General features: G+C 39.6%; 1 protein-coding gene across 1 annotated transcript in view; it reads left to right on the forward strand.

Moving 5' to 3' along the window:
* Positions 1 to 19394, forward strand: part of LOC139588964 (transcriptional regulatory protein AlgP-like) — a 296504-nt gene extending 277110 nt beyond the window's left edge. Inside the window, exon 2 of the mRNA XM_071424837.1 lies at positions 19383 to 19394. The gene's annotated coding sequence lies outside the window, so the exon portion shown is untranslated. The remainder of the gene's footprint in view (positions 1 to 19382) is intronic.
* The last annotated feature ends 217 nt before the right edge of the window (positions 19395 to 19611 follow it).

The raw sequence follows: 19611 nt of genomic DNA on the forward strand, positions 1-19611 counted from the left end.
GTATTTTTTTTTCACTTTCTTAAGCCCATCTGCTCAAATATGGCAATTCTCTGGTGTAGAGGAGTTCAGCCATTCTGCATCTGGCAGGTAAAAGTCATAAAACATAGAAGTCCCCAGGCAATTCACAGCCACTGTTTCTGTAAAGAACAAACAAAGCAGAATGATACAAGCTGTTTGCAGTAGACACATGGAAAGAGAGCAGCACATCTCTTTTTGTCTCAGCTTCCTTACCCAGAGAAACAAGTCTTCAGATGTATTTGCAGGGAAATGTGCCAGAGGAGGCAGGGAGTGATGCTGGGGAAGCTGAGTACTCGTTATCTTAATGATGCACCAAGCCTGGAACATTTAAAAAATAGATGTAATCTTTGGAAAAACCACAGAACAGACAAAAATATATGTGCTTATCTGCCAATCTGGTCAAAAGAGACAAGTCATTCCAAGCACTTCAAAAGTATTCTTTTTCTCTGTAAAATAGAATGCTGCAATGAATGCACTTTTCTGGTGAAAAGTGCCCATGAAAACCAAGTGCTACCAGAATGCTATTTTTGTGAAAGAAAGCCTGTTGCTTACTTAACTGAAATCTCATGTTTTCACAGAGTTTGTGGGCTTGGCAAGTCTTTCATGAAGTAAATATTTACCTTTCTTACCACAAAGTGTCAACACTGCTTCGGGCCTAAATGTTACCTGGAATAACATTTTTATTATCTAGATCAATTTCAAAAAGTAAGAAATGACCACAATTTCAAATTAAATTTGGTAATAAAAATGAATTAATGGACATATATGACCAGGCAGCTCACACCAGTCTTCACACTGAGTTACTTAGTACACCCATAAGTCTGTCATTAAACCCCTAAGTGTATGTATCACATCTAAATGTTTCTTTCAATTCCAAAGCACAGGATAAGGCACTAATTTTAGAGTTCAGATTTGTCAATGCAGACTTTATTGGACCAGCAGTCAGGTGAAGCAACCAACAGTAAAAGAAAAGTGTCTGGCAAACACTCCTGTGGATAAGCATGCGGTAACTGTGATTTGTGGTGACTGGGTTTATATTAGATGTAAAGAGATGGAAGCCACAAATATGCCTAGATCATCTACAGGTTTCGTGAATTTAAACAGCAATAACTATTATCCTCAAATTCCTATCAGTTGCAAATCACCTGGGCTTTGCCTCTTAATGCCTTTGATACTCATAATTCTCCTAGTGAAAACATTTAGGCAGCCAGTAAGAAAGCAGAAAGGATAACATGTGATTTAGACTGGTTGCCCAAATGAATAACAAAAAGAGAGCAAATTAAATTAACATTTTCCAAATAGCTCGAAGCAGGAATGTAATTCTGCCGAGGTATTTGGTACATACTTGCAAATAATACATTTGAGGAAAGGCACATCTGGTTTCTAAGTAATTTGCTGAGGAAAAAAAAGTATAAGTAACAAGTTTATAAAGTAATTTAGGGGCTTAATGATGCAGATAATCATCTAGGGGGAGATTTATGCCTGTGTTCTTTTGAAAAAAATCCAAAAGGATGTCCAATTTACAAACTTAGGTTGCTAAATACTTTTAAGATTTGGTCTTAGTTTCAAAATAAATGCACATTTGCAACAAAGTCCTTGACCCGGGTGAGTGTGTAGCTGCACACTTTTTGCCAGTTCATGCAGGTGTGGGCTGCAATGTGACACACATTCTGTGGCAGAGAGGTTCATATCCCTGCAGTTATAACAAGACCACACTGAATGATTAATAATGGCTTGGCAGAAAAATATAAATCAATTCCTCCACAACAGCACTGGGGTTGTGAATTGAAGGGGGAACCTGTAACCCTTTAGGTTTTGCAATCTTACATAGAGAATACTTGACATTACTATAGCAGGGGGAAAGTACTTGATGTTGCTATACATTAGGGAGAAAACCAGGATTTGTTTTTGTATTCTGTTTATATTAAAAAGGGAAAAAAGAAAAAAGAAATTAGGGATTTCAGGGTTTGCAGAAGAAATATTAGGAGATAAATTATTCTGTAATATAGGCATGCTAAAAACCTGAAGGGATGAAAGGAGATAGTCACTAGAAGAATAAATTATTTTCTTTAGTAGGAGGAGCCTGATCAAGTCTTGCAAAGAAAGGAATCTTTCTTACAGCAAATTAATTCCAGTCCTTATTGTAGAGGTTCCTGTTAAAAATTTTTCACAAACAGAAATACCTCAAGAACACAATTTCTACAGAAAATCCTACATAATTCTAAACAGGAGTTCACTGCAGACAGAAACAGTTGTTTGCTGGTGCAGATCCTAATTACTTCGGCATTGCTTCAGCTAATCTCTGACATGCAGTTAAGGTAACATGAACCGTGCCATTTAAAATCAAAATGACTGTCTATGCAGGCTTTTATATCTCCGCTGAAAAAGCCATCATAAAGAAACAAACCAACACAAAAAGATCCAAACATTTGCGTTCTTTAACAGCTAACCCTTTAATGGGAGTTTCTTTGAGAAAAGCCCTTCTGTAAGAGAGAATTCATGTAAGGGCACACATACTTTTCTAGCCTTGTGGCTTGTTGCTGAGGTTTTTTCCCCCCTGGTTTTTATTTTATTTTTTGTTTGTTTGTTTTTGCTGGAGGTTTCGTTTGTTTGGGTTTTTAGTTTGGTTTTATTTCTGTGGGTTTTGTTTATTTATTTGTTTCCTTTTGTTTTGTTTTGTTTAGGGTTTTGTTTTGGCTCTAATTTATATGGTAATTTTTTTAATTAAAGAAACCTTTCTCCTGCAACAAAAATAGACATTTTCCCTGGCCAACTTCTCTGGAAAACTTTTCGTTTCCCTGATAAAGTCTACCAACACCCTCTGGGCTGTTGACTGAGCCACCTCTTCCTCCCGCTCGGTGCCAGTGTTGTCCAGCATGATCAATAAGGGTTGGACTGTGGGCTGGAGGTGCATTTGTAGTACATGAACATCTGGAAGTCATTCCTGGCTGGAGTGGACCGTGAGCACACTAGGCAGACAGGATCCTATAACATCTCTCCTGTCTCAGCCTTAGCTGCCTCCGATGGCCAGATAATGAGAGCAGTACTCTGAGTGAAAGTGTTTATGTGTTTATGTGACCGCAGGTATGAGCTTTTTTTGCTGCTGATTTCTCACACACTCTGCAGACAGTCAGCAGGGATGTCGTGGGGACAGGGCAGACCCAGAGCAGTGTGACAGGGCACAACCCCCACCATCTCCAGGACTTCCTTTTCTCCTGCCTGTTGTAGCAATGTGTTGCCTATCATCATTAGGGCTTTCTTCCTAGAAAACAACTTTGACCAAGAACATATTTACAAGAAGGGTGTCAGCTAGCATCATTTGGCCAAGTGGAGTGATTTTTTAAAGGTTTTTCTCTTCCAATTAGTTTTTGAATAAGATTAGTATATATATATATCTTGAGTTAACTCACCAAACAGTTTGAAGTCCTTGCACAAATTTAAAAGCCACAGAAAAGCTTGCCAAGGTTCACATATATGTAAGCATTTGCCTGACTATGCAGTCCCATTGGACCAGAGCAGTGAACATGGAAGTATATTCACCATACAGCTAGAATCCCACTGCGTATGTGGTGGAGCTGTCTGAGGAGACAGTGTAGTCCTCAAAAGCAACCAGCAAAACACTTATCTTGCCAGTCCTCTAGGAGAGGAAGGAGTTTGGATATGCCTTTTGGAAGGGATTACTGAATGGTGTCTTGAGAGCAGCACTGAAAAAATTATTACTGAGCAGGCTTTGAAGGCTGCAGTTTGGTGGTACACTGAGAAGTTTTTTTAGCTTATGATTAGAGTTCATGACCCTTGTGACCAAAGCCACTGAGCACATTACAGACTTCAGCACCTTTGTCCTTCAAAATATCTTTCAGGAACTGTCATTACTGCTGTTATTACTCTTTCTGTTCCATGCAATGACCACATATTTGGCTGGTGTGTAAATGCAGCCTGGAGCCAGGGGCAGGACCCATCACTTCACTGGCCCATTGCACCATCTCAGCAGGTATCTCCAGGATCATCCCAGCATAGCCCAGGAGGAGCAATGGGAAGAGAAACAAGGTACCTCCTGCTATCTTAATTTGGACACTTGGCATGAACTGATTAGGTGCCTTGTACCAGGAGCTAGGAGCATAGCTAGAGGCAGGAGTTCCAGCTGTGCTCTGGAGCTGGCACAACAACATTGGTCAGCTGCAAGATCAAGTACCCCAGCTACAACGTGGAGCACTAGAGAAATGTGGCCCCAAAGCCACAGAAAGGAATGAGAGTGACTTGCTGGAATCATCGTAAGGAGCTCAGCTTAGAAACTATCCTGGCTTATTTTCATAATTTTTTAAAAAAATCAGTTATGAAAGAATCCGTATCCTAATTTTCCTGAAAATTAATGTAACCATATTCTGCTAACTTTTTAAATTATTACAGGTTTTTTTTCACACATTAATATACTGCTTGCTTTTTGGTTAACTAGTTAATTGTCTACTGATATTACCTAGACAGGTGACTGGTTTATAATAGGTTGAATGAAATTTATTGACAGTTTAAAATAAAGCAGTTGGAATACAGATATACCTGCTAGCAGCCATAAGAGAATAGAATAAAATATTTTATATTTGTGAAGTAAATATCTACCTTTCAGCATTAGCTTGCATACTTTTCCTTTTCTAATCAATAAAAAATGGAAAGATATTAGACTGAAACTACTCCAGAATCTGTTTTGTCAGAAATTAAAGAGAACATTATTCCAGATTCATTATTTTCTAGTCCAATTGAAGTTAGATTATACATAAATAACAGAAAAATAACTTTCTCCCTTCAAAACCACTCTGGCATGAAACTCATAAAAATCCAAGAGTGTGCATGAACAATAACAGAAAACAGATACTAAAAAAAAAAAAAAAATTAAAATGTTTGGTAAATTTTGTTAAACAATTTCATTGGCAATCGAAACAGGAAAATGCTTTTTTTGGTGTCCTACTCTAATTAGTTACACAAAAATCAAAGGTATATATCTAAATAATGTGTCTCATTATGATGTGTTGACAACTGCTGTTATTTTAGGTATCTACTTCAGGCACTTTGATTATTAGGACAAGTCTTTTACAACAGTTTTTGAACTAAATTCCCATAATCCATAGTTTACTCATGTTAAGAGCCTAAATAAACCTTTCTAGTTATGGTCTAAAGGAGATATTTTGTTTCTTTACTGCCAAAGAAAATGTTTGCTACTTCCTCTTAAAGGAATATCAGATTGATACAACCCTTCATGTCTAATCTACAGATGTGTTTGTACTCCTGTTTCTAGATGATGATCAACAAGAGGTATTGGCTTACAAACATTTGTGTCTAAACACACATGCTAAATTTATTTTATTTGTATAATTTTAGTAATTTAAAAAAGGTTTTTATAACATATGATTTAACGGTGTTGAAAATTATAGGATTCTCAGGTCCAAGTTGTTAAATCAGTTGTTGAAGTGGTTTGACAAGCTCTCAAGATGACCACAGGCTAGAAGATTCATTTCAGCGTGACAAGATTTCAGAGGATAGGAATATATTTATAACCTAAAGCATGTTTATTTAAAGCCCACTGGAAATAAAGTCAGTAGAAATGTGTTCGAACAATGCACTTAATTCAAGTACTACATCATGGATCCAGCACAGAAATTGTGGCTTAGTACTTTGAAGATGCTCATGTAATGAGATTAGATTTTAAAAGGAAATTTTTAAACTGCAACCTATTTAGAAGAAAATAATGATTATGGGAGTGTAAGTGAGAAATTTCAGGCCACTCAGGGAAGTGCTCAGGTCACCATGTCCAGAAATATTCAAAAGACGTATAGCAGTGGCACTAAGGGACATGGTTTAGTGGTGGACTTGGCAAGTTTAAGTTTGCCGTTGTACTCAATGATCTCAAAGGTCTTTTCCAACCTTAATTATTCTGTAATTCTATGTTTCATAGGACATTTCTAGAAAATCAGGATAAAAAAATATGAGACAGTGAGAAAGTGGCATCAGAAAGTCAAATGAAAAGTTCATTTGTTAGCATTTTGGAAAAATCTATATACATGGGGTTTTTTCCATGGATTTTCTTGGATTCTCAGTGTTTTACACACCAGCAGAGTATTTGAAATAGGAATGAAAGAACATTACTTGTGCTCATTTGATCTATATGGGAGACAATCCTTCTTAAAAAGAGTACGGGTTTATAAGGTAACTGAAGAATTTATTACAATGTGATAGAGACATAAAGATGAAACAATGCCTCTCCCAAAGCTTCAATCCAGTGACCTTGTTGCTCCAGTCATTCAGGGGACATGCCCTATTGCCAAGTCCTTTCTTATTGTGCTGGTTTCAACATCTGAAAACAGCACCCTTACCTTCCAGGTGGACATTGTAAGATCTCATTCACTCTTTCATCTCTGCTACTATTCCCTTCCCAAACAGTCAAAACTGCAGTTAATTCCCTTTTTTTGTTGTTGTTCAGCCAGTGAGGTAATTGTTTCTTTTCCCTCGATTTTTAACTGACTTGAGCACTTTAAACACTGACAGCGAATTTTAATCCTTGAAAGAGCTGAATTCTGGGATCCCAAGTGAATGGATGTGCCTTCCATTAAGACCTTCTGCAGACTTGGACCAGACTAGACTTTCTAAGTGACTTTCTAAGTGACTTTCACCACTCTGAGAAAGTAGGGCTCCTGCACCCTGTCTCTTTGGGTGTCACCATCAGAAAGGTCAGAGAGAGATACCATTGGAAAACCTTTATAAGTGTTCATTATTTCCTATAGGCCCTGGGCCATGGTCTCTCTCCAGGGAAGCTACACACCAAGAAAGGTATAGGAAAGGATGCTGAATGCCTGAGGAGATGGAGCCATTACATGAAACCACTGCACACAAAAAGGCAAAAAGAAGTTGAAACGGGGGAGGGAGAGATATGAAATGCCTGTGACGTTAAGTACGGTACAGTCATGAGCAAAGTGGTGAGCTTAGCTTGGGATGCAGTACCAGTTCAGCCAACATGACTGAGCAAGGACAAGGATGCAGAGAGAGGCAGGGACTGCACTCTCATGGCATTTTGGTACAGCTGCTCTCTGAAAACAGCTTTGAGGCTTGCTTGTGTACCCATAAAATTCCTGCAAGGATCACACTGCATTTGAAACCATCTGGTTCTCCACTGCACCTTTTTGCTGGTAAAGATAAGCCCTTAAAATTGAGCAGCAGTCTCAAAATATTAGCACAAACCAATTTTGCAGTTTGTTTGCTCTCATATGTTTTGCCTAATGTGCACAACAGCAGCTGATGAAAGAACTGGTAAGGCAGAAACAAAAGCATAGTTTGTTGCATGAAGCCTAGCAATTATTAAAGCTATTGTGGATGAGGGTGATGAGCTACCTGTGTTTAAAGAAGACTTAAGGGCATGTTAATTCTGAACCTCCAGACAAAAAGAGCTTGTTTAACAGAGATACTTCCTCTCATACATTGAATAAGCAGAGATTTAGTTGTAAAATAGAATTGACTGAGGATTTGGTTTACAGAATGGCATGTTTTTGTTTTCATAATCCTTCTTTCAAGTTTAGCAGCAACCACAAAATGGCATTATGAAATTAAAATTAGTTTTTATTTTTCAGACCTAATAAAAAGCCAAATTTCTGTAACTTTGAGTGGATATAGAGTATATTTTACAGAAAATACATTAGGCTGAAGGAAGTGTTGGAAATTCTTCATCCTCATGCTGAAATTTTTTCTTCATATTTGTGTTATCTGAATCCTTTTCCCAACTGATTTCACACTGAGGTGAAAGCCATCATCAGAAGAGGGGTTTTCAGATTTTCCAATGAAACAGTGTGTGTACAGATGTTACAGTCAAGATTAGAGACGGTGGACCTATCTACACAGTGACACAATGGGTATTACTGCACTGCACTGTGCTCTCTGTAACATACTGAGGTGGCAGTTGTAGGCTAAGCTAATGCCTAAGGATGGCCAAACACTTTAGCTATCTGAGCAAGTGGCTAAACCTTCTGTATTTCTCTATGATTTATTATGCCAGCCTCAGCAGCTAATCCTTCACAGAATTTCCAACATGCTGGATAGGTTGAGTATGGCGTGTGGAGGGTGATAAAAAGTCCATTATATGAACAACAACACAGGCAAGAGGAGAAAACCCCATCCTTAGAACAAAAGTGAGCTTGAAGATGAGTAGCTGTTTTTGTCTTTTTTTCTTTTTTTGAGAATCCAGGAGAAGAGTGCTTTTCTCCCTGTTCATGTTTGTGAATGTGTGAAGATATTATAGTTGCCATGTCAAGGACAGTGAGAAGCATCTGAGCTACAGAAGGATCACAAAACAAGGCTGTGCTATGTCACACAGTTCAGTGAACCTGGGCATTGTTATCTGTGTCACTTAAAGCAACTGAAACTTCTCACTGGGAATTTTATTACCTATGGTAATGTAAATTCTATGCAAATATATATTAAATATATATATATATATATATATATATATATATATATATATGTATGTATGTATGTATTTTAAGAAAGAGGCTTACTCTGATTCTCCCAAGTGTGTTGTTGTTGCTATAGCAAAACTTACCTGACCTCATGAAGAAGGAGGAAATAGGTCTGCTCAGTGGATGAGTGATCCAAATGCTTCATACTCATCAAGAACATTGTGCTCCATGACAACCATTACAATTGTCATTCAGAACAGTTTTGCAGGTGGGATTTGCCCTGGCTTACAACACAGTTTGTGTGTTGAATACTGCTAGGATCTCTGCTGCACCCTGTTTGCTGGCTGCCCCTACTCCTTTCTATGCTAGTCTGCTTGCTTAAGCAGTTTTAATTTTGCCAGCATTTTGCTTGTGGCAGCCAATATTTGCTTGCAAAAGTTCAAAATTTGCTAGTGGTGATGGAGCCTGTCCTATGTTGCACTGATTGGAAATTTCCAGGTTGTTGATAGACCTTTACAGGCCCCAAACAGCTGCAGCTCATAACTGAACTGTATTTGCTGCTAGTCTGGCTTGTTGCTGGCAAGGAGGAGGATATTAAAATCCTATAAAGATACTATCAAATTAGGAAATACTGCACAGTGTGCTTTTGTTTCTTTTAAGGATGAAGAAACCAGATGAGAGAGGACTTAAGCTCCCTCTGTGCATTTACATGTAGAGGGGAAAGAAATTAGATTTAACTGACCCCTTGATGACAGTACTTAATATTTGGCTATATTTAATCACATATAGAAAAGACAGTTGCACTTTTCAACAGCTGCTGTTGCTCTGAGCTTCAAGGGGCTAGCGAAAAGATTAGGTCTGGGACAGGATTTAGTCCCTGTGTCTCCCTCCTCCCCAAAATCTGCATTTTTCATGATTTTTGGAGTTCCAGTGGGAAAATAAAACAAACCAAAACACATTCTTTACTGTGTTCAAAATTTTACTGCTGTTTCAATTATGTCATGGCAGTATAGGCGGAAGCAGATGGCCAGGAAAGAAAGCAGGCCCTGCAGGTGTGAGAGCATACATCACCAGCTTTGGGATCCCACATCGGTGGGGCTCATCTTTGCCCAGCTGTGGAGGAAAGGCTTCACTGGCTTCCCAGGTTAGACTGAATAGCAGTGTTTTATTTAATGTTTTATTATTTTTCAAAGTTTCAGCCCAGTTTCAGGAAGACAACTGACCACAGGACTGGATACCTGGCAAGGCTTTTAGCAGTCTCAGTACACAGAGAGCAAGGTGGGGTGATTAATGGACTGAACTCTCTCCAGTCCTAAAGGGGAATCGTTCTGAACAGGTTCACATCCTGCTATCAGAGAACTCCAATCTGCCCAGATGTGCCAAAATCCAGGTTAGGGATGTGGTACTTGTCCAACCTAGACATGTTGAGGGATGATTTCTGATTTTGACTTAAGCTTCTTTATATTCTTATAATAATAATTCTTTAAATGTGTCCACTTCAGAGTGTGAATGACTGATTAAGAAATATAAAAGTAAATTTATAACTTTACCAGGATGTGTTTGATACTGCCATCAGTATTTTAATTAAAATGTTAATTAAATTATTACTTCACTTGGTCCTGTTTCACCAACAAGCTTCAAAATGCTTTACATAAAACCTTAGGCTACCATTTAAAAATTATTAAAATTTAAAACAAGTCTTCTGGAGGGGAAACAAGTAGAATATTCCAGCAACTAGTGCTACTTTACACAAATGTAAAGACATCAGTTTTAAATGTCCAGATTGGAAGGTGTTGTGTGACTGTCTTGGTTTGAAGGACAGGTGTCTGCCAAGGGAGGTGGGAACCTCCCTTTAAATGGAGACTAGGACCTCTTTTCTTCTAAAATATTACTAATAGTTTGAAATTAAGGGGCTTTCAGGCAAAGATATGGGGAAAGAAATACCAGTTCTTTGTTAGTGTGTGTGTACTACTGTGTGTACAAGTGTGTGTCTGTATAACCAGGCAAGCAAACAGCGGCACTGCTGGCACAACCAGCGAGAGCAGAAATCCCAGGGAAGTCTCTTCCCGCTCTCTGAGCGCTTTGGTGCGGTTCCGGTGGCGGCCGGCAGGGGGCGCTGCTGGCTCCCGGCGGGCCGGGCGGGTGCGGTGATTCCCCCGCGCCTGCAGGGGGCGCTGTGCGCGGCCCGGCCAAGGCTCCCTCACGCCGTCATGGCGGCCGGGCTGGGCAGAAGGGATGGAGGAGGAACTTCCTTTACAAACCCGCAGGGGCAGCCAATCCCGGTGCCCCCTCTGGACAGAAAAAGGACCTGTGGCAGGGGTGGAACCTCTGAGCAGCAGCTGGCACATCAGGACAGGCTCATCCACAGCAGAAGAAGCAGGATGAGGCTGGGGTCCAGCAGCAGCAGCAAAGTTCTACCCCAAGCAGAAGCTTGACCATCCTCCTCAGGAGCTGAGAGAGCAAGACAGCTAGGAATTGCCCTAGCCCCCTGTTCCCAACCCAATTCTCGTGGTATCTCTGCCCCTCCAAGAGGAAACCCTAATATAAGAGAAATGCAGCGAGGTGCCCTCCTCCCCCGAGCTTGGCAAATTCTTTCCTCTCTCCTAAGTAGCGGTTGTTCTGGTTTCTTAGCAACAAAATGAAAGAAAAATTCTCTAAGAGAAAGAAAACAAAAGGATACACCCTAACCTCCAACAATGACATGGCCCAATATTAGTGAAAATAGCCTTTTTGAAAAGGTTATTGAAACTATTAGATAATTTAAAATCTAGCTTTATAAGGAAAAGCAATTTGCACAAGCCCTAAACTGCAAATGCAAGGAGTAAGGGAAGGAGTCTGGTTTCCTGTGTTAAATGTGTGTGTCATCCATGTTCAAGTTAACAGCAATTGAGCATGGGGAGTATCTCTTCTAATTTTAAGCTTCAAAATGCACAAAAGGAAGGAAGCAGCTCAAATTACTTTCCCACCATAACACTGAGAAGGCCCAATGGGCGGTAAAATGGAGCAGCCAGTGTCTCAGCTTTAGGGCTTCTAGGTAAAGCTACAGAGCATTTAGTTCTCACTGGAACTCACAACCTTGGTGTATTGCAAGCATTAAATCATCCTTCTATTTGTTAAGCCAGTTAAATGCTCTTTTTAAAATGATCACTGGGAATATTTGTCTACACACGTGGGTTATTCAGAAACACATCACTTATTCTGATTACTACTGGGAGTTCTCGTTGTATAAAAGCATAGGCACAAGCAGCTTTGCTTCTTTTGAAAATGAACTTTCTGATTTAAATTGTGCTCATAACTTTGCATGTAAAATAGATGCAGTTGCACACTTCACACTCATGTAGATACTGATATGCAGCAAAATAACTTGACATGAAACATGTGGTCAAGAAACATCCCAGGGTTATGCCCATGCAAATATTTTCATGCATGTCTACGTGTACTCAAGTACATGCTGGCATTTTGCTCTGGACTGTGTAATTACTTCTGTAATTAGGTTTTTCCATAAACCACAACTCAAACTTTATTCTTTCACAAATGCACTTTAATTTTTATTTTGATAATTATGAGGTCTTCATAATTAGAAATAAAGTGCATTAGGAAAAAAAGAATATTTAATGACCTTAAAACAAAGTGGCAAAACAGTACTGCTTCAAGAAATATCTTTTGACAGCAATGCATGATTCAGTCCTGGTGTTGATTATCACAGGAAGTTCCTGAGGCCAAGAACATGCCAAGGCCATTTAAAAAGACTGGATATTAATGCAAATAAAAACCACCCCAAATGGTCGTTCTTGGTTATTGTCAAAATACTGGAAGAGTGTTTGATCTCTGTTACCTTGCTTAAAATAATCTCTCTTGTAAGGACAGAAGGTGGGCCCTATGATTGGAGATGCAGTCTAAAGATGAAATGTTTGGTTACTTCCCACATTAGCTGCTGGGAAAACGTATTTATTCTTCTATGAACAGCTTCCCCAGACCACCCCATAAGATTAATTTTCCTGATGCTTTTCCTTCAATCACAGAAATTCCTCTCCTGAGGAAAAGAGAATCAATAAAAGATATTTTTTCAGTTTAATCAAATGCTCCAACACAGTGCATTACGGAGTAAAGGTTTGTTTTGGTAATGCATGGGAAGCTTGCTAAGCTCTATTTATGCAAGCCCTACATAAATCAGTTGTGAAAGTCAAGTCCATTGTAATGTTTAGAGCTGAGCAAAAGGGTTTATTTTTTGTTTTGTTTGTTTTGGTTTTGTGCAGGTATTTTAAAAAGTCTCCAGAGTTTTAAATAAAATGTAATAGATATGAACATCCCATATTTAGATCTGAATATCTGTTGCAGTGTGAAATTTCATGAGGGAAGAGAAAATGTTTGTAAGGCTTCATTTCAGATCCTAAGCCTAGATCTGATCATGTGTTGGAACTTAGAATCTGTCTAGGGGTGGTGGGGAGGAGTGGGTGCTGTGAGCAGTCAAATGTTCATGGCCTGGCTATAGACTCTGAGAGCTTTTGGGTGCAGAAGGCTGGTGGTGAATCCTCCCATGTTGCTTTCTGCCTTCACTGAGTGCCAGGATAAATAAAACACCCCCACATGTGGTTTAGAGGAGAAAAGTAAGGCTGCCCTTGACTCACAGTGACTGTCCTTGTGGCCCTGTCCCTACAGAACCATACTGAAGTGTGAGGACTGTTGTTTGCTTCACATCTTTAGCATTGGGGCTGCTTGTTTTGCAGTTTAGTTAAATCATAATTCATCCAAGTTATGGATAAACCATATTAATTTATACAAATATCCTACCTAATTGTACCAGACAAACCATTTTGGTGGGAACTTAATGATAAATGGAAGTTCTATACAAAATAAAGACAACTGTTTGGTGAGTGATTTTTTTTGGTGGTGAATGACATTGGAATGGTATTCCTTGCGTAAAGCTTTCACTGAAAAATGTGCAGCAAGACTTACATTTTTAATGATTGATCATTGCTTGCGTGCTAGTGCTCCTTTTCCATGTTTTTCCTGTTCATTTCCCATTTTTCTCCTGTTCTCTTCATCATAAAAATTTTTCTATGAGCAAAAATATGATGGATGTGCTCTGACTGGGAATACAAAAAAAGGCAAAAACATAACCACAATTCAGCAGAATTTGGTATAAGAACAAGCTTACTGAAGTTTGAAAAATTCAGTTAAGGTGTAATTGCCATTCCTAAAATTTACTTTATTTTTGTCACCTGCTGTTTCATGTTTTTACTAGACATTTTAGATCCAGGATATCAGTCTCTGGTGAACAGAAATTCCTGGCATTAGTGGCTCTGCCTTTATTGGAATTCTTAAATTTATACATTCACAAATGAGATGTAGTCTTGGTTTCAGAAATGGACTAGTTTCACTAGTATTTACATGTCTGAACCAGAACTCAGAGGAACAGAAAGTCAAGCATAGGTTTTGTGGTTTTCACCTTAATCTTCATTCCTGGAAGCCATGAATTATTGTCTCCTCATGTTATTCATGTGATGAGCTAAAGACAACCTAAGTAGCTATGAGCCCATGGGAACATACTGCAAACTGAGGGCTGTGTCATCTCAGCTTAGTGTGAGCACAACATGGGGAAAAAGTGGAAGTGCCACTGTCTGAGATGGCCTCTCCCTGACATTTTTTGTTTACAAGAAGCAAGTTTCTCTGATCTGTTGTTTCATATGAGTAAAATGCTAGAGAGCTGACCTTTTCTGCAGCTGAGTGCCTTGGATGCTTACAGAAAGCTTCAAAAAGCACCAAAATTGATTCAACTTTTGTACAGAAGAATTCAGCCTCAGACCTAAAAACATTACATGGTGGAGGACATAGTGCTGCCTACATCCACATGAGCTGAACCATATGAATTGCTTTGGCTGACAAATGAGGTTTTTGAGGAATTTTATTGTTGTTGCTTCCCACCTCAGGTATCGGCATTGTGGCCTTGAAGACCTCCTTTCTCACTGCTTTGAGAAAGGTTGCAAAGCTGTGCTAGGATCACTAGAAAAACCACAGTGGCATTATAGACCAAGACATGACACTAAAATATGAGGGTGTGAAAGCCTGTCATTTGCAAGGCTGTAATATGCATTAATGTAGTGAAAGAGAGAGCAGCTTAGATGCTATGGTGGCAATGTGCACTGACCGTATTTCTCTGGTCTGGAAAGAGACCACAACACTTTATTTTGACAAGGGATAATATACATCTTTGAGAGTGACTATGAAAGAACATTTAGCTTAATATGTCAAGCAGTCCAACATGCAACAGAAAGCTGCTAACATCTGCTTAGGTGTCATGTTTTCTTGTGTGAAATTTACATCTCAGATTGTAGCAGCAATCTTTGCAAGAGTTACGCTATTTCAAAAGAGAAACACCACCTAAGGTAGAACATTGTCTGTTTATTTAAAACAAAATTAGGAACCAACAATGTATTATTCACAGTCTTCAGTGTATCCTGAGAATCTTGTGTGTTTCTTTAACTGCTATAAATACAGATTCAGCTTGCCACACACAGAGAACTTCATCTGAATCTTGTCAAATGAGTACATTATTTACATTTCATCCCATCTAAAAATGTGGCTTTCTCTTTTGAGCTTGTAAGTGCAGTAGCAATGCAACACTAACACAAGCATGCATTACTATTTTGTGGACAATATCCTTTCCTGACTACAGTGGAGTCAAATGAGAAAGCCTTTCCTCTTCAAGTACCATTTGGACCTTCCTCAAAAAAAAAAACAGGATCAATCTTCTCATATTAAAAAAAAATCAGGATGTCAACTTGCATCAATTAATCAAGTGTCCTCAGTTCTCTTGTCTTGCTCTTTCCCCTTTTCTGCATGAGTAACTTAAAATCATGCATGCAATTATGTGACAGTTATTTCAATAATACAAAAATAATTTTAGTAATCCCTCTCCCCTTTTATGACTGGAATCTTTTCTCAAGTTTATGGCTCCATCTCAGGGTATGGAGCATATATATAATTACCATTTTTAGCTAGAGTCAGTGGCTTCTATTTTTTTTTCACAGATACACAAAATGAAGAAGTCTTGTTTGTTTCTGTCTCTATTTTTTTTCCAAGTGTAAACTAAACAACTGCTTTTACATCTCTTGCTGGTTAGCAGCCAATGTAAATGCTTATGCTAGGAGAACAAGCCCATTTCCTGCTGTTAAGGCTTTTTTGTTTATCCTAGAGCTACTCACTGCCACTGCCTGCCCCTGACAGACTATTAACCCCTGTTTCTAGCAGGAATACCAGATGTGGGTTTCTTAAGCAAATTATTGGTTATTTCACCACATGTCGTTTTTACATTTAAGTGTTTCCAGCTTCTCAGAACATTCCACAGATACAACATCACATTTTCCTTCAACCTGTTAATTAGCATAATTATTTATCAGCCCGAAACCACAGCTAGAGTTTGTTAAGCTGCAGACGGATATGCACTGGGTAGTGGCCCAAGAGACTAGAAAGAGTGATGAAAGGAGGGAGGCTGTGGGAAGGCATGCTGTTTGCATTCGTCTCCACCACCTCCTCTGAAGACCTCTCCAGCTGATACGACACATCCCTCTTTCATGCTGCAGGCAGAGGAGGGTTACTTGTCTGCCAAGTTCTACCCAGCTGTAACAGGGAGATCTGGCTCCAGATGATCACCCCAAAAAGAGGTGATATGAGAAATATGCATCCTCTGCTATCTCTGGCACAAAGTCCAGTCCTCCCCTTGGATTGATATGTTCCTTGTGTATTTATCTAATCTCCCTCACTGAAAGGAATGATAAGATTGCAACATTTGTAAAACCTCTAGGATGTAGTTTCTTCAGTCAGCATTAACCAAGAGTGTCTTTGTCTAGCCTTGTGCAAGCAATATTCATCCTTAGGTCAAAAAAAACAAACCCTTTGCAGAATAATATAGTGGAAGAAGCAGGTGTAAACTACTCATTAGATCTGAGAACAGATGAAATAAAAAATTGGTTGATACATTTCAAATGCTCTGCCCCTTATGTAGAGGGTCTGAATCTGAGCAAACTAAGCCTCTCTTGCCCTGGGCCCCATATGAGTCTAGCACTAGAGTTGTTTCTGTAGGTCCCTCTGTGGGGTGGATGGCACTCACCTTTTGAAAGGTTAGGCAATTTTCTACCTGAATGTGTCTAGGCTGCTTTTATAGCTCCATCAAGTCCTGTACTTCTGCCAACAGCTGTACTGTGGTTTATGCATACCGGGTAATTGACAGGATTTAATGTAAAAATTATTAATGGTGGTATGGAATAGTTATGGATAAGTTTCTAAGTGGCTGCATTTGGCTATGAGCTGCAGTGGAGTCTTTTTTTTTTTTTTTTCAGTCAGACTTTGGAAAAATATTACTTGGCAAATGAACTAGAATGTTCTGTGACCACAGTCCAAATATGCTGGTTTTCCTAAAAATGTTCAGGACTGCGAATTATATTCCCAAGCATTGCAGTTCATTTGCAAGACTAGGGAAAGTAGAAAGTATCCAAGACTAGATTGCTCTGATCATATGCTTCCATGAAGTGATCTGTGAAGTGAAACTCAACTCACCTAGGCTGTCAGCAGAATTTCTCACAGTGTTTGCCAGTCCTTTTTCCATAGTGACCCCTCTTCCTAGCTATTTCATTATATCTTGTATCTTTGTTATGTGAGTGAAAAAGAGCTGAAGCATTTTTTTCCACAGGAAAAACTACTAAATTATATTATTACTCATCATTGGTACAAAGTTGTCTAGGCTTATGTTTTAATATGCTTAAATAAAGCAATAAAACATTAATAATGTTTGTTATTTAAGATTAGTTTAGTGAAGGCAAGTATTCACTGCAAAATTTCAGCTGAGGGACAAATTCACTTTAATTTTCTTTCTCTTGTTTTCCCCATACCAACAAAGGATTTAAAATATTTTTTAAAATTAAAATCCTATTTCAAAAATCTCTTCTCTAAAGCCTTTCAGAACCAGTAGAAAAAGTACTATGATTTTAAGTCCTCCCACTTGGATGCCTTTTTTTTTTTTTTGAGGGAGTGTAGGGTTTTTGTGGACTTTAGAAAAAGGAAAGCCAAAGCAATTTAAACTAGAAACTCAATAAAACAGCAGCTGGTCTCAAGCCCTAAATACCCCTCAACTCTTATTGTTCCAGAAAGATGTTTGACTATTAAGTAGGGTTGAAAAGTTTGAAGGAGGCACTGTGTTATTTGAAACAGTACAAATTACCATCCTAATTAATACTCCTATTTATTTGTGAAAGGTCCTAAAATGTAGTTTATAACATTTAATTCTTGTTTCTCTTTAAGAAACAAACAGGTGGCCTGCGCAGCAGCCTTGAGCTTACTGGGGGAGCTGTCCAGTGTCCTTTTTAGATGGCTGTTCCTTGACCCCCCTTTTTGACAAAGTGCAATATTGTTGTTTTGGATAACTTCTGCTCTTTCAGCCTTGCAGAGCTCAGCTGGCACCCTGCTTGTGTTTTGCATGAATTCTGTTTCCCAAAGTTACATCCTTCATCTATTTCTCCAAGGCTGTGCTGTTCTGTTCCACTGTCCTTAAGATAAGGGTAAAATATTGTTCTGTTCTACTATCCTTATCAAGTGAATAAAAGGCTGTTGTTTTACTTTCTACTGTCCTTATCACCTCAAAGCTATTTAAATTTTGGGATTTGTATGTGTGCTCTTAATTTATTATAGGCCCCAATCTCTGCTGGAATGTCAGAGAACAGCATTGTTGCAGCAGCTGTAGTGAAGGACAGTGGTTGCACAAGCAGGTTTGGTGCTGGTGCAGGCACTCAAGCCCTGTGTCCTAGGCACTCTGCCAGCTCTGGCACCCTCTGCATCCCTCCCTTGCTGCATGTGTCAGGGTCTCTTCTTCATGGCCAGGTATGAAGCCAAGTGCTTTCCAGGTGGTTTTGCAGCTGAAGTAAAGGCTGTGCTCTTGAGAAAACACAACTGGTGCTTTGTTAAAGAGACCTGTAGTTGTCAAACTGGTATTTTTATGCTAGATCTCAAGTAAGTTCTTGCTTCTTATATTCTTTTACATGTCTTCCTGCAGCACTTTCCCAGTGAAGGAGAGCAAACAGGCAAGACTGGGTGTGCCACATGTCCTGGTTATCTGTGTGCCAGAATACTAATGGCACACAGGTAACCTAATGCAATCCCAATGGCCAGCCTTTTATTTGTGAGCCCACAAGAGACCTGATTTTAGCATTGCACAACACCTTTGAATTTATCCAGGAAAGCAGTGAATGAATTGTATGAATATTAAATTTATTTCTATTTTAAAATTAAGACCTGCAGAGGCTTAAAGAAGTAAAAAAACCAGACAGTTCAGAACATTGGTGCCTATCTGACTGGCATGGCAGGACAAATTGATGAAGGGAGAACAGTGGATGCTGTCTGCCTTGAACTTCAACAAGGCTTTTGGCACTGCTTCCCATAACATCCTGGCAGGTAAGCTCAGGAAATGTGGGTTAGAGGAATGGATGGTGAGGTGGATGGAGAACTGGCTGAAGGGCAGAGGTCAGTGGGTCATGACCAGCAGAACAGGATCCACCTGGACACCAACAGCCAGTGACATTCTCAGGGATCAATACTGGAACCAGTCGTGTTCAACTTGTTTATCGATGACCCAGATGAAGGGATAGAATGTACCCTCAGCAAGTTTGCTGATGGCACTAAACTGAGGGAGTGGTGATCCTCCTGAAGGCTCTGCTGCCATTCTGTGGGACCTTGCTAGGCTGGAGAGCTGGGCAGAGAGAAACTTAATGAGCTCCACAAGGGCAGGTGTTGGGTCCTGCACCTGGGCAGGAACAGCCCCAAGTGCCAGCACAGGCCAGGGGTTGTCCCTCCAGAGCAGCTCTGTGGAGAAGGACCTGGGACTCCTGGTGGATCACAAGCCATCCATGAGCTGACAGTGCCCCTATGGCCAGGAGGGCCAAGGGTATCCTGGGGTGCATCAGAAAGAGCACGGCCAGAAGGTCGAGGGAGTTGTGCCTCTACTCAGCCCTGGTGAGGCTGGATCTGGAGTGCTGTGTCCAGTTCTGGGCTCCTCAGTAAAAGACAGACAAGGAGCTACTGGAGAGGTCCAGCAGAGGGTAACAAAGATAATTTGGTGTCTGGAGCATCTCTCTTATGAGGAGAGACTGCAAGAACTGGGCCTGTTTAGTCA

This window comes from Agelaius tricolor, unplaced genomic scaffold (assembly GCF_023055355.1).
Source record: "Agelaius tricolor isolate 1412-34295 unplaced genomic scaffold, bAgeTri1.0.p SCAF_4, whole genome shotgun sequence".
NCBI lineage: Eukaryota > Metazoa > Chordata > Aves > Passeriformes > Icteridae > Agelaius > Agelaius tricolor.